At 46.6% G+C, this 12,054-nt stretch overlaps 1 pseudogene; it reads left to right on the top strand.

Annotated features, from left to right (window-relative positions):
* The first annotated feature begins 8,057 nt into the window (after window positions 1-8,057).
* On the top strand, window positions 8,058-9,551 carry LOC130871356 (beta-1,4-galactosyltransferase 1-like; annotated as a pseudogene).
* Window positions 9,552-12,054: the final 2,503 nt, after the last annotated feature.

Genomic DNA, 12,054 nt, shown 5'->3' with positions numbered 1-12,054 from the left:
TGTTACCCTTCCCTAGCTCTCTTGCGATTGGATCCCGCGGCCGGTGCCCCCGCTGGGATTGGCCTAGCATAGTGTCACTCTCTTGCGCCCGCCCCCGGAGGCCGGGCTGGCTCTTCCCCAACAACCGGGCAGATTGGGTGACCCGGTAGCTCCCCGCAGGTTCTGCCAAGTGTTTCTGGGTAGGAACTGGGTTTCACTGAAGCGCCATGGGGATCACCTTGGCAGCTGGTTCGAGAGTTCGAGTACAGCCGGGACTACATAGCAAGACTTCTGTCCAAAGCAGGGAAGATATGTGTGTGTGTGTGTGTGTGTGTGTGTGTGTGTGTGTGTAAGTATGTATGTGTGTGTATATATATATATATATATATATATATATATGTATACACATACACACATTGTATGTACTATATTATATATACTATATAACATATATTGTAAGCCGGGCAGTGGTGGCGCACGCCTTTAATCCCAGCACTTGGGAGGCAGAGACAGGCGGATCTCTGTGAGTTTGAGGCCAGCCTGGTCTACAAGAGCTAGTTCCAGGACAGGCACCAAAGTTACAGAGAAACCCTGTCTCAAAAAAACAACAACAAAAGTCATATATTGTATATAATATATAGTAATACTATATATAGCGTATGTAATATAATAGTATATGTTAAAAGAAAAACAACAAAAAGTGATTGCAGACGTCACAGGCTAGGGTTGCTAGGGTTGCAGTTCTCTGTAGCATACAGGTGAACCCAATGAGTGTCTGCCAAAAGAATGCGACAAGACACAGGAAGGACACGAAAAAAAGAGTTCTAAGTGGGGAGGTTTTGGTCTTGGGAAATTTTAAATAAATATTTATTACATTTTTATGTGAATATTTATTTTGTTTTATGTGTATGCACACCCTGTACAGAGGCCACAAAAAGCTGCTAGATCCCCTGAAACTGGAGTTACAGGCAGATGTGAACTGCCATGTGGGTGCTGGGGAACCGAATCCAGGTCCTGTGGAAGAACAGCAAGCGCTCTTAATCAGTGAGCCGACTGGAGGGGATTTAAAAATCTCTCTGAAGTCCACTCTTCCTCTGTTGAGAGGTTATAGTAAAACTCACAAAGCACACACGGCGACCTCAGAGACGGAGAAAACCACCACTGGCCTCCGATACACACAACTGGAACAAAGCTGAAGCCCACAGGGTATTACTTCCTGAGGAAGAAAAGCCAACACAAGAAAACCCACAGTTTCTTGGTTTGGGGTTCTGTCCTAAAAAGGAGGCCTTAGGCTGGAGTGGTCGTACCGGGAAGCGGGGACAGTTCTCGGAGAAAGCATCTTAATCTTGTCTAGAAGTCAAGGTCAGGTGCGGGCCAAAGCCGTAATTGACAAAGGAGTGGTAGTTTGTGTCTAGGCAAGACACAAATGGGTAGTGGGCATCGAACCTGGGTCCTCTGCAGCACAAGTCCTTGCTCTTGACAAATGAGCCATCTGTCCATGAGAGTTTAAGATGGCAACACAGTGCATTAAGTGGGAGATCTGGGACACCTTCAGGGTAGGAAGGGCTGCTGAGAAGAGCTGACTAAGCAGTAAAAATTCTGTACCAGAGAGTTGGCCCCAGAAAAAGACAGGGTGCATCGAGGGAGTGACTTGGGCAGTAGCACTTTTGAATTTCGCAGCACCACACAATCTTCAGGTGCCTAAGCTAAGTTCTATTTGCTGCTAGCTGAGTCTACTTTCTACATAGTTTGGTTGATTTGCAACATCTGGCTAAGGAGCTTAACTCCAAGGAGTGTTCAGTTGAGAGACTTGTCTTTTCAAATACAAATCAAAGAGGTCAAGACCATGTTCCAAGATCAACTGGCCTGGGATAGCGACCATCTCTCAAGCATCATGTCTGCCTTGATCCTGGGAAACTTCAGCTATTTTCGTTCAAAGATGCAGGTTGATGGGGCCATCACCTGTGATGAGGCTAACCACTGCAGAGCCTCATACAGAGGGGAGGAGGAGGGAACGTGATGGAGCTGGTCCCAGCTCTAAACGGTTTACCCTCAGAGAGGACACAAGCCACTCCTCACATGCCATTTGGCTAGAACAGGTCACAGGGCCACGTGGAGAAATGCAGTTCTGTCAGGTGCTCCGGAGGAGTAGGAGGAGACACACAGCCACTAGCTCTGATGTCATCTGTTTCAGGCCTTACTTTTCATGTAAATCAACAGGCAAGAAAAGGTCCTTAAAAGGCATGCCTCTTATGGGCCAGGCTAACTTCCACGCCCTATGATGTTCTATTGTCCCCGGTTTTTCTTCATGAAGAAGGAAGTCGGGCCATCAGATAGCCATGGAGAATATGGCAACCACGGTTATATAGGCCTTTCCCCTTTCTTCCAAGACTATTAAGTACTTGAGTACACATATTAAAGGAGCCTTCTTCTTGGCTTCACTGTTGATTGGACTCTGTTTCTATGCAGGGCCTGGTGGTGAGCCCATAGTCAGAATAGCATAGTTCAACAACAAAGGACTTTTCTTTTATTTGGTAAGAAAGGATGAAAACAGCAAAAGAGTTAACTGGAAGGTCATGGAAATTACCAGAGAGCCTTCAGCCCCACACTGTGGCTGATCTACACAGACTTCCTTCCGTCGGAGTCAGAAGGTGAAAATAAGAGCTGAGTACCCGAGAAATTCTATTGTCTGCTTATCAGGTGTATGTTCCTGGTAGTGTTTTCTAAAATGTGGATCAAGCCAAGTGTGCTCAGCCAGGAGGATCACATGTTCGAGGCTAGCCTGGGCATCGGCTTTGTCTCAAAACAATTTTAAAAGCAAACAAATAAATGCATTCATAAATACGTAAAGTGGACCGCCAGGTGTGATCTTCAGGGCAGGAACCTAAGGATAATTTTGAAATTCTACCTTTTTAGTTCACTGAGCTAGGGATTTTAGTATGAGTGAGTGTACTATTAATAGTCACCAAGTACTAACATTTAATGTCGGTGCCCATATTTGTGTGTCTCCTTCCCGTCATATTGGGTGTGACTGTTCTAATATGTCCGGCTCATGAGAAAAGGCATGGACTAAAGGGTTGACAAGATGGCTCGGTGGCTGAAGGCTCTTGCTGCCAAGCCTAACGATCTGAGTTCAAACCATCGAGCCCTAATGGTGGAAGGAGAGAACTGGCTCCCTTAACTTGTCCTCTGACCTCCAAACAGATGCTATGGCATGCCTGCACCCTACCCTACCAACCAAACAGAAGCAAATTAAATGCAAGTGAATAATTTAACAGAAGCAAAAAAGTGGGTTGACTATACAAATGCTATATCCAGGACAAGCACTGGAGGGACAGTGCCATGCCGTGCTGTTTGGGAGAAACTCTCAACTGTAGGGGAATGTGGAGTCCTCCCTGATGCGTGAGCAGACACTAAGTACAGAGGTCCCATGCTGTGTGGGCCAGTGCCATGGTCTAAAGCAGTGGTTCTCAGCCTGTGGGTCGTGACCCCCTTTGAGCTGAATGACCCTTTCACAGGGATCGCCCAAGACTGTCCTGCATATCAGATATCTACATTATGACTCATCAGAGTAGCAAAGTTACAGTGATGAAGTAGCAATGAAAATGGTTTTATGACTGGGGGTCACCACAACATGAGGAACTGTGTTCAAGGGTCACAGCCTTAGGAAGGTTGAGAACCGCTGCTCTGCAGGCAAACAGCGAACCAACCATGGCAACTACCAACCTTGGTTTTCAAAAAGAAAAAGTGGGACTTTTCATTTCCCATCAGATCGACTAAGGTGTGATGAGAAGGCCTCAGCTCCCCTCACATAGACACAGAGCTAGGAAGAGCGGAATAGGACTCTCTCCTGAGCGCGAATTGTAGACAGGAAATGTAATAAGAGCATATGACCCCAGTCAATGATTTGCGGAAAGAGACCCGAGTTTATCTAGTTAAGAAATTTGTAACTTCTCTTCTTTGACCTCCATTGCCTAGGAACTGATAAACAGATTGTTTAGATTCCAGGACCAGACCCCGCCTTCTTGCTGCTGGCCGGGCGGGAAGGGGGAGGGTTCCCAGTTTCCACGGGATCCCATTTCTTACACTAAGTGGTTCCAATCCCATTCCCACTCCTGCCGCCTTGCTTGTGACTTGGCTATCCAGAACAGGCCGACCACACCCCACTCCCCAAAACCACCCTCTTCGCCTAAACACCCTAGCTTCCACTGCTAGACTGAACGTCCCTCACCCCAAAAGGACTGGAACAAGAAGTGTTTCTGATGTCAGGGGTTGGGAGGTCTGCTTAGAGGTACTATTTACATAGAGTTTATCGGCTAACCATCCCTAATATGAAAATCTAAAATGTGAAATATTCTAATTTGGGACATGCTGATGCTCAAAAGATCTCGGATTTTGAAACATTTCAGATTCTCAGATTAGGGATACTCAACAGATGTAATCTTCCCTGTGTCAATCAGGACCTCACCTGTCCAGTCAGCAGAAGCAACTAGTCTTGGGTATCACCCTTGACTATTTGATCACTGTGTGCACGGTGAATGTTTTATACTCTGCACATAGCTTAATCTATGCCTGTTTGCTGTGTGTGACCAAGATTCCCCACTGTCTATTGGAAAGTGACATTTGAAGGCTGATGGAGAAGAGGCCGATAACTACGTATTACTTCTGCAGCACCCGAATGCCCTAAGGAAGCTTCAAGTCAGAAATGCAGGTGCTGGTGGTGCTGGTGGTGGGCAGGGACAGCCTAGCATGGGGCGGGGAGGAGGAACTGCAAGGGAGTGTCAGGAGGAGCCCAGTGAGGAGGCTGTGGCACATGCCTTGTGGCCCTTAAGGCAAGGGAACTGAAAGGGAACCGGGGTGTTGATTCCTGAGAACTGCCTGCCTGAGAGGTGGTCATCTTGTTCTCTTGTTCCACTTCCCCAGAGCCGAGGGAGGCTAGAAGCTGAGACAGCAGCCTGACCTCTCAGAAAACAGGACTGCGTCTTTTTAGACCTAGTAAACCCCGCCCTCCATGGTCGGGCATTTACCTCTCAAGGAAGGGAGTCCTCAGAGAATGAATGAATGGCCCTCTGAGGCAGGAGAGAAGTTCTGATTGGCTTATGTGTACAGCGAATTCATAGGGATCTTCTGCCCACCACAGCAGGGTAAATGGACAGGAGGCCCCATAGAAAAGACTCAGCTTCCTGGTGAGTTTTCCATACTGTTTGGGTTTGAATCTAAGTCTTTGTTGGCCAGTTACATGGAGCCTAGTTTTGGATGATGTACAGAGAACAGCTTCCACTGTTCCAAGAGCATATTTTGTCCTTGAAGGTGCTGGTCTAATCGTTAACGGGTTTATGTGAGGGAGGAGGTTTAAGGGTAGCAGACTGAGCTAAAGTCACGTGTGTAGCGACTTAGATGACTCACTTCTGTCCCAGGTCCCTGTCCCAGGCTGCCCCTTGGAACTATCACTGCAGTTTCTCATCTGGAAGCCTCCATTCTTTAACTCATTTCCCATGCAGTAACAAAGCATGGTCTTTCTGAAACCTTTAATACTTTGTCACTGAATCCAGAGTTAAATTCCACCTCCTTTATCATGGCCTCAAAGACCCCCAAATATTCGGGTCACTCTGCATTCTGCACACCAAACTAACGAAACTTCTACATCTGGAGCAGCCGCAGACTGCTGGCTGTGAAGATCAGCCTCACAGAATATGCCAGTCAGGACTTGACCATAATCTTAAATTTTCTTTGGGTTCGGGCTTCTTGTACTACCCAGGACCACCTGGCCAGAGATGGCACCGCCCACATTGAGCTGGGCCCTCCTGCATCAATCATCAATCAAGAAAACACCCCACAGGCCGGCTTGATTGGAGGTGTTTTCCCTTTGGAGGTTCCATCTTCCCAAACAATCCTGGCTCGTGAAACCTAAGCTAAGTAACCAGTGTATGCCTTATCTCCACTATCCTTGGAAACTGTTTCTGTCAGAACTTCCAGGTGAGATGTTCAAACCTAACACGCACCTCAGGGGTTAGCCTTAATGTCACCATGGAGAAACTGGCTCTGACCATCTTTCACTATTTTCTTTTTTAAAAAATATATTTGTCATATTCTATTATTATTAGAATGATGATGATGATGATGATGATGTGTACATTGTTCTGCCAGTATTTCTGCCTGCAGGCCAGAAGAGGGCACAAGACCACATTACAGATGGTTGTGAACCCCCATGTGGTTGCTGGGAATTGAACTCAGGACCTTTGGAAGAGAAGGCAATGCTCTTAACCTCTGAGCCATCTCTCCAGCCCTCACTATTTTCTAGCATAAAAGTGACCTGTTTATCTTCCTTCGGCACCATCACAGTCTATGTGTTGGATTTGTTTATTTGTTTACCTCTCTTGGTCACTGTAGCTGCAGGAGGAAGCATGCTCTGAGAACAGAGCAGCCATGGCTGACTGGAGCGTGCCTGCATTCACATTTAGAATGGTGCAAATGGGTGAAACAAGGTGGCCGTGCTTCGTACCCACAAATTACACAGTGATGCGTATACTAAATATGGCTCCGGGAAGCATCTGATACATTCATTTTTCCAATGCCCTGATTTTTCCGAGATACTGCATTTATGACAGCATTCCCTGCTTTATTAGAATAAGGATAGGCCAGAACTGTATTTTGTATATGGTATAGTCATAACATGAGGAAATATTCAGTCATAGACCAGTCTAAAATGTGAAGTCCTGAGCTAACTGCAACTCTAACTGAAATGTTATTCTCCCTCAGGAATGAGGCAAACTGTTCAGCCTGTTTCATAATCAAACGAACACACAATTAGCACAGTTAATAAGCACGCCGTCTTTTACCTTCCAAATGGGCAAGTATTTTATTTTCTTAAGATATAGATCATTTGGCTAGGCTGAGGTGAAATGAATACACTGTTGTAGACCTGTCAGAGCCAGGTATCAGCAGCGGGTACCTGGGATGGGGCTTGAGGTTAAAGGAAGAGGCAGATGAAGGGAAACACAGGACAGACCAGGAGGACTGAAGGTAAATGCCAACCAGCCCCCAGTTATTTCTCAGCCAGTATATGTACCAATTATAGGCACAAGGCAGAACAAAGAACAGTACAGTCAGCCAGCTTCTCCCTGCACTGTCCTTGGGAGGAAGCTCAAGCAGAGGCGAAGTCTCTTACAAGAATTCAGCTAGCACAGGGCGGTGGTGGTGCACGCCTTTAATCCCAGCACTTGGGAGGCAGAGGCAGGAGGATCTCTGTGAGTTCGAGGTCAGCCTGGTCTACAAGACCTACAAGAGCTAATTCCAGGACAAGCACCAAAACCTACAGAGAAACCCTTTCTCAGAAAAAAAAAAAATTCAGCTAGCAGCAAGCAACTGCTAATCACTAAGGAGGGGTGCCTCCGACTGGCATACACCAGCCAAATCCTAATAGAATAATGTGCACTTTCATTTAATCCCTCAAAATTACTGGAAAAAGCAGAGCCGGCAAGCTTGTTCTACATAGTGAGTTCCAGGCCAGCGTGGTCTAGAGTTCCAGACCAGCACAGTATATATAGCAAGTTCTAGGCAGGCCAGCATGTTCTACAAAGTGAGTTCCAGGCCATCATGGTTTGCAGGTGAATTCTAGGCCAATGTGGTCTGCATAGTGAGTTCCCAGGTTCAAGGTGATTCCAAAGAAGAGTTGGGTTCACAAGACTCCCTGTCTTTCTACTTCCACCAGCAGCCGCTTGCATTGTTACTCAGGCTTCACTGCCTGTGTCCCTGACCATTGTACTTCCCTAGAGTTGAGGAACTAGGGCAACTACTTCACAAGGACAGCCCCACGCTTGGGTGCTTCCTAATGACCCAGTCACAGTTTATGGATGCTATCTCCCTTTCATGCTGATAAGAGACAGGTTCGCAACAACAATCATGCTTGTATGTAAAATGCCCAGAAGGCAGCCCCATCCACTCCCAGGTGCCCAGAGTCAGTTTAAACCCCGGTGCAGCGGTGGAGGCTCGCTGTTGTTCTTCACTGGTGGCCCAGGAGCAGCTGCTGGAAGATGAAACTCCTGGATGGCAGCATTTGAAGTTCCTGGGGACCTTACATGGGGGCTGTGGCTGGCTCCTGGCCCTCTACGTGCTGTTACCTGTTTAGTGACGACCTGAAGCTCCTGTCCTGGCAGGTGCATGTCCCCAGGCTGCTGCAGGACACCACTAGCGCACATCCCTGCCAGGAGCTCCAGCCTGCACCTCCTTTGAGCACCTCCTTGCATCCTTGCCAGGATCCGGGTCCCTTGAGCAACTTGACTGTGGTACAAGGGTCTCCCAGAGTATTGCCTGCTTGTCCTGAGGACTCTCCACTGCTCCTTAGTTCCACAGGATTGACTTAACATATGGGTGGATCTGGAGCTTATGACAAGACAGGACGGGGAGATAAAGATGGGTGGCTAACACACCCCTGAGAACTGCATCTCTCCCCACAAGGAGGCCATCCCATTCTGCAATATAGAGGAGCATCTCAAATATTGGCTGTATTATTTACATCCAGTCTTGCAACACCAGCATGACTATAGTGTCTATGTCATCAAGAAGGTCAGAGACACCATGTTCAATTGTGCTAAGCTCCTCAATGTAGACTTTCCAGGGGCCTTAAAGGAATACGACCACCCCTGCTTCATGTTCAGCAATGTGGACCTCTTTCGCATGGAAGACTACAACACTTCCAGCCTCGACACATTTCTGTGGCGATGGACAAGTTTAGGTTCAGCTTGCCTTATCAGCATTATTTTGGAGGCAACTCTATAGCTGGAATTTTCTTTGGGCCACTGACCAGCTCCCAAATAAAGACACTGAGACTTATCATTAATTATTAATGCTCAATCTTAGCCTGGGCTTATCCCACTAGCTCTTTTGATGTTTCTATTCATCTACTTTTTGCCTTGGGGCTTTTTAACCTTTCATTCTGTATGCCCTACTTTCCTGCTTCCTCTGTGTCTGGTTGGCCGAGGTGTCTCCCTGTTGTTTCCTTTTCTTTCTTCCTTGAGCCTAATTTCCTCCTCCTCCTTACTCTCCCTGCTTGGAAGTTCTGCCTATACTTCTTTCTAGCTATTGGCCATTTGGCTTTTTATTTAGACTGATCAGGTGCCTTAGGCAGGCAAGGTAAAACAGCAACACACCTTTACATAATGCAACACATCTTTGCATAGTTAAGCAGAAGACATTTCCACAACATGTCTCTGCTCGCAGAAGACATTTCCACAACATGTCTCTGCTCTCAGCAAACAGCAATTTCTTGCCACCAGCAGATTTGCTAAGAACTTCGGCCTGAGGAGGAGAAAAAGATGTTTCTAGCAGATTAGTTTATAGAGGCATGCTCCTTTCTTGCCCAAGTACTGTGTTCGAGAGGTGTGGTAAGATCTGACACAAAACTGAGTGCAGACACAAAGCCTATCCTGAGAGGTTTGATAGGCTTGCAGACACAACTCAGATGGTGCACTTATATGGTTAATTCACTTATTTACCAGGTGTTGGATGAACAAAAGTCCCTACTACATTAAAAAATTACAGTGGACGTCGGGACACCTCGCAAACAAAGCTGAGAAATGACTCAGAACCTTCTTGACTACGCTTCTATTGTCCTGGTTAGCTGCCCCCCATGCAGCCCCCTTTTCTGAAGGCCCAGATGAACAGAATTCTTTCCCCACAGCTTGGTTCAGGAAGATGTTTGACAGTGTAAAAACTGTCAGCCTTCATGGTTTCTTGGACAAGGCCACAGTGTTACCCAATGTAAGTGGTAACACGGAGAATGTCGAAGTTGCTAAGTTGAGAAATGGGTGAGAAGTCCATCTTCATGGGTGATGTCATGTCTCTGGATGATGTCATGTCTCTGCATGACAAGTTGGAGATGCTGCTGGATTCCAATTGGTAGAACTTGTTGAAAAATTAATTTTGTTTTAACAGAAAATCCACCAAATTTCAAGCAGTCTCATGTTCTGTCCTTCTTTCATTGGTATGTAACTATAATCATTCTGTGTGTGTGTGTGTGTGTATGTGTGTGTGCATGTGTGTGTGTTCTCTTAGCGAAAGGATTTAAAAAGTTGAACCTGGAGTAGAGGGAGGGGAATTGTGGTGCCAAAGCCTCCCGTCATCACTCAGGGTTTAGTGGAGTGTGCTGATGTGCTGATTGATGGTGGGCCTTGGTCTGTCTGTCTGGTTTGTTTGTTCGTTTGTTGTTGTTGCTGCTTGTTTGGGCTAGAAACTGCCTTTAAAACAGTCTAACCATGCAACGTGTATGTTTCTGTCCGTTCCTCATGCCTCAAGGTCATTAAAACAGATACCAGCTTCAGTGAGAAGCGTTTGGGGGAATGGAGAAGTCCACCTTTCTGTCTCTAGATCCTGACTTTTCTTTTAAAGGAAAGGAGACAGGAGCCTTTGCTACTAAAACCAAAGTCGGTCCTGTCTTCTTATTTTGCTCCTGTTATATCTCCTTCATGTGCAGTATGGGCTCGTCCTTAGAGTCAGGGGAAATTGTCATTCTCCCCTCGCCCTCCCCGCAGCTTGTTGACCTCCTAGAGATCTCAGATCTTCCTCTGACCCCACACTCAAGGCAACACAAAGCCATGTTGTGATGTGGGAAGGTCATCTGTCTATCTGTTGCTTTCATTGGTTAATTAATAAAGAAACGGCTTGGCCTGATAGGTCAGAACATAGGTGGGTGGAGTAGACAGAATAGAATGCTGGGAAGAAGGGAAGTGAGGTCAGACGCGATGAAGCCAGACACCAGGTCAGACATGCTGAATCTTTCCTGGTAAGCCACTACTTCATGGTGCTACACAGATTATTAGAAATGGGTTAATCAAGATGTGAGAATTAGCCAGTAAGAGGCTAGAGATAATGGGCCAGGCAGTGTTTAAAAGAATACAATTTGTGTATTGTTATTTAAGGTATAAAGCTAGCCATGCAGGAGCCGGGAGGGACGAAAAGCAGGCCTGCTTGCCTCTTCACTACAATGTTGGACCCGGACGTTTGCCTTACTGGGAGATGCTGTGGTCAGCATGCCCACTGAGTATTCGAGGGATGAGGGTTCAGTCACCCTGGAGTTATAACCATGATGTCATAACCTGTGACTTCTGTCTGGCATTTTGTTGGTCACCTAGGTGGAGGGGCCTTTGGGAAAGATCAGAAGGAAATGCTAGGCCAGCTTTCCTCAAGGGAATGGGGGTGGGTGGGGCTGGGGACACAGGGGACAGCCAGGGGACAGCCAGGGGACAGCATGGGGGTTGGGTGGGGTTGGGGGGGACACAGAGGACTGTATCTGACACTGACGTTCAGAACAGACAATTGTATTTTTGCCTTTGAAATGTAATAATATAATGTGAAGAAATGAATCTATCTTCGTAAAAAAACCCTACTAATAAAAATACTCATAAAACATTTGCAAACATTGAAATGTACAGGCTTCTTCTCCTTTTTGTTATTCCTGAGCTAGCACACAGTGTGTCTACTGAGCACACAACCTGCATGCTGTGTCGGGTATTTTAATCAACCAGAGATTACTGAAGGTGTACAAGAGGGCTGCTGGCTGGGTTGCAAATACCCCGCCTCAGAAAAGGGGTGAGAACATTATGGATTTCGGGATCCGGCCCTGTGGACTGCAAGGGAACTCAGAATATAACTAAGCAGAATTCTGTTGGTGACCTTCTCTTTCCTGTTTATTTTTCAGATATTTATTTCTTTGACTATTGTTCTGCTGCTCTGTGCCCTCTGGCCGATGTCCCCTGCTCACCCGGATACACTCTGCCTCCACCCGCTGCTCCTTCCTCAGAGGCGTTCTCTCTGCAGGTTTATCCATCTGGACTCCTTTATGTATTTGTTTATTTACTGTGTCCTCTGGGGACACTTGCCATGGCACATGTGTGGAAGTCAGAGGACAACTTTCAGGAACTGGTTCTCTCCTTCTATCATGTGGTTCTTGGGAACTGAACTTGGGTCATTGGGCTTGGCAGCAAGAACCTTTGCCCTCTGAGCATCTCACCAGCCCTTGTTCTTCTTTTTAGTCTCCAAAGATTTGTGAATGAACTTCCAGTTTTAGCTTGGTTAAAG

This window comes from Chionomys nivalis, chromosome 3 (genome assembly GCF_950005125.1).
Source record: "Chionomys nivalis chromosome 3, mChiNiv1.1, whole genome shotgun sequence".
NCBI lineage: Eukaryota > Metazoa > Chordata > Mammalia > Rodentia > Cricetidae > Chionomys > Chionomys nivalis.
This window is presented reverse-complemented; position numbering and strand designations above follow the sequence as displayed.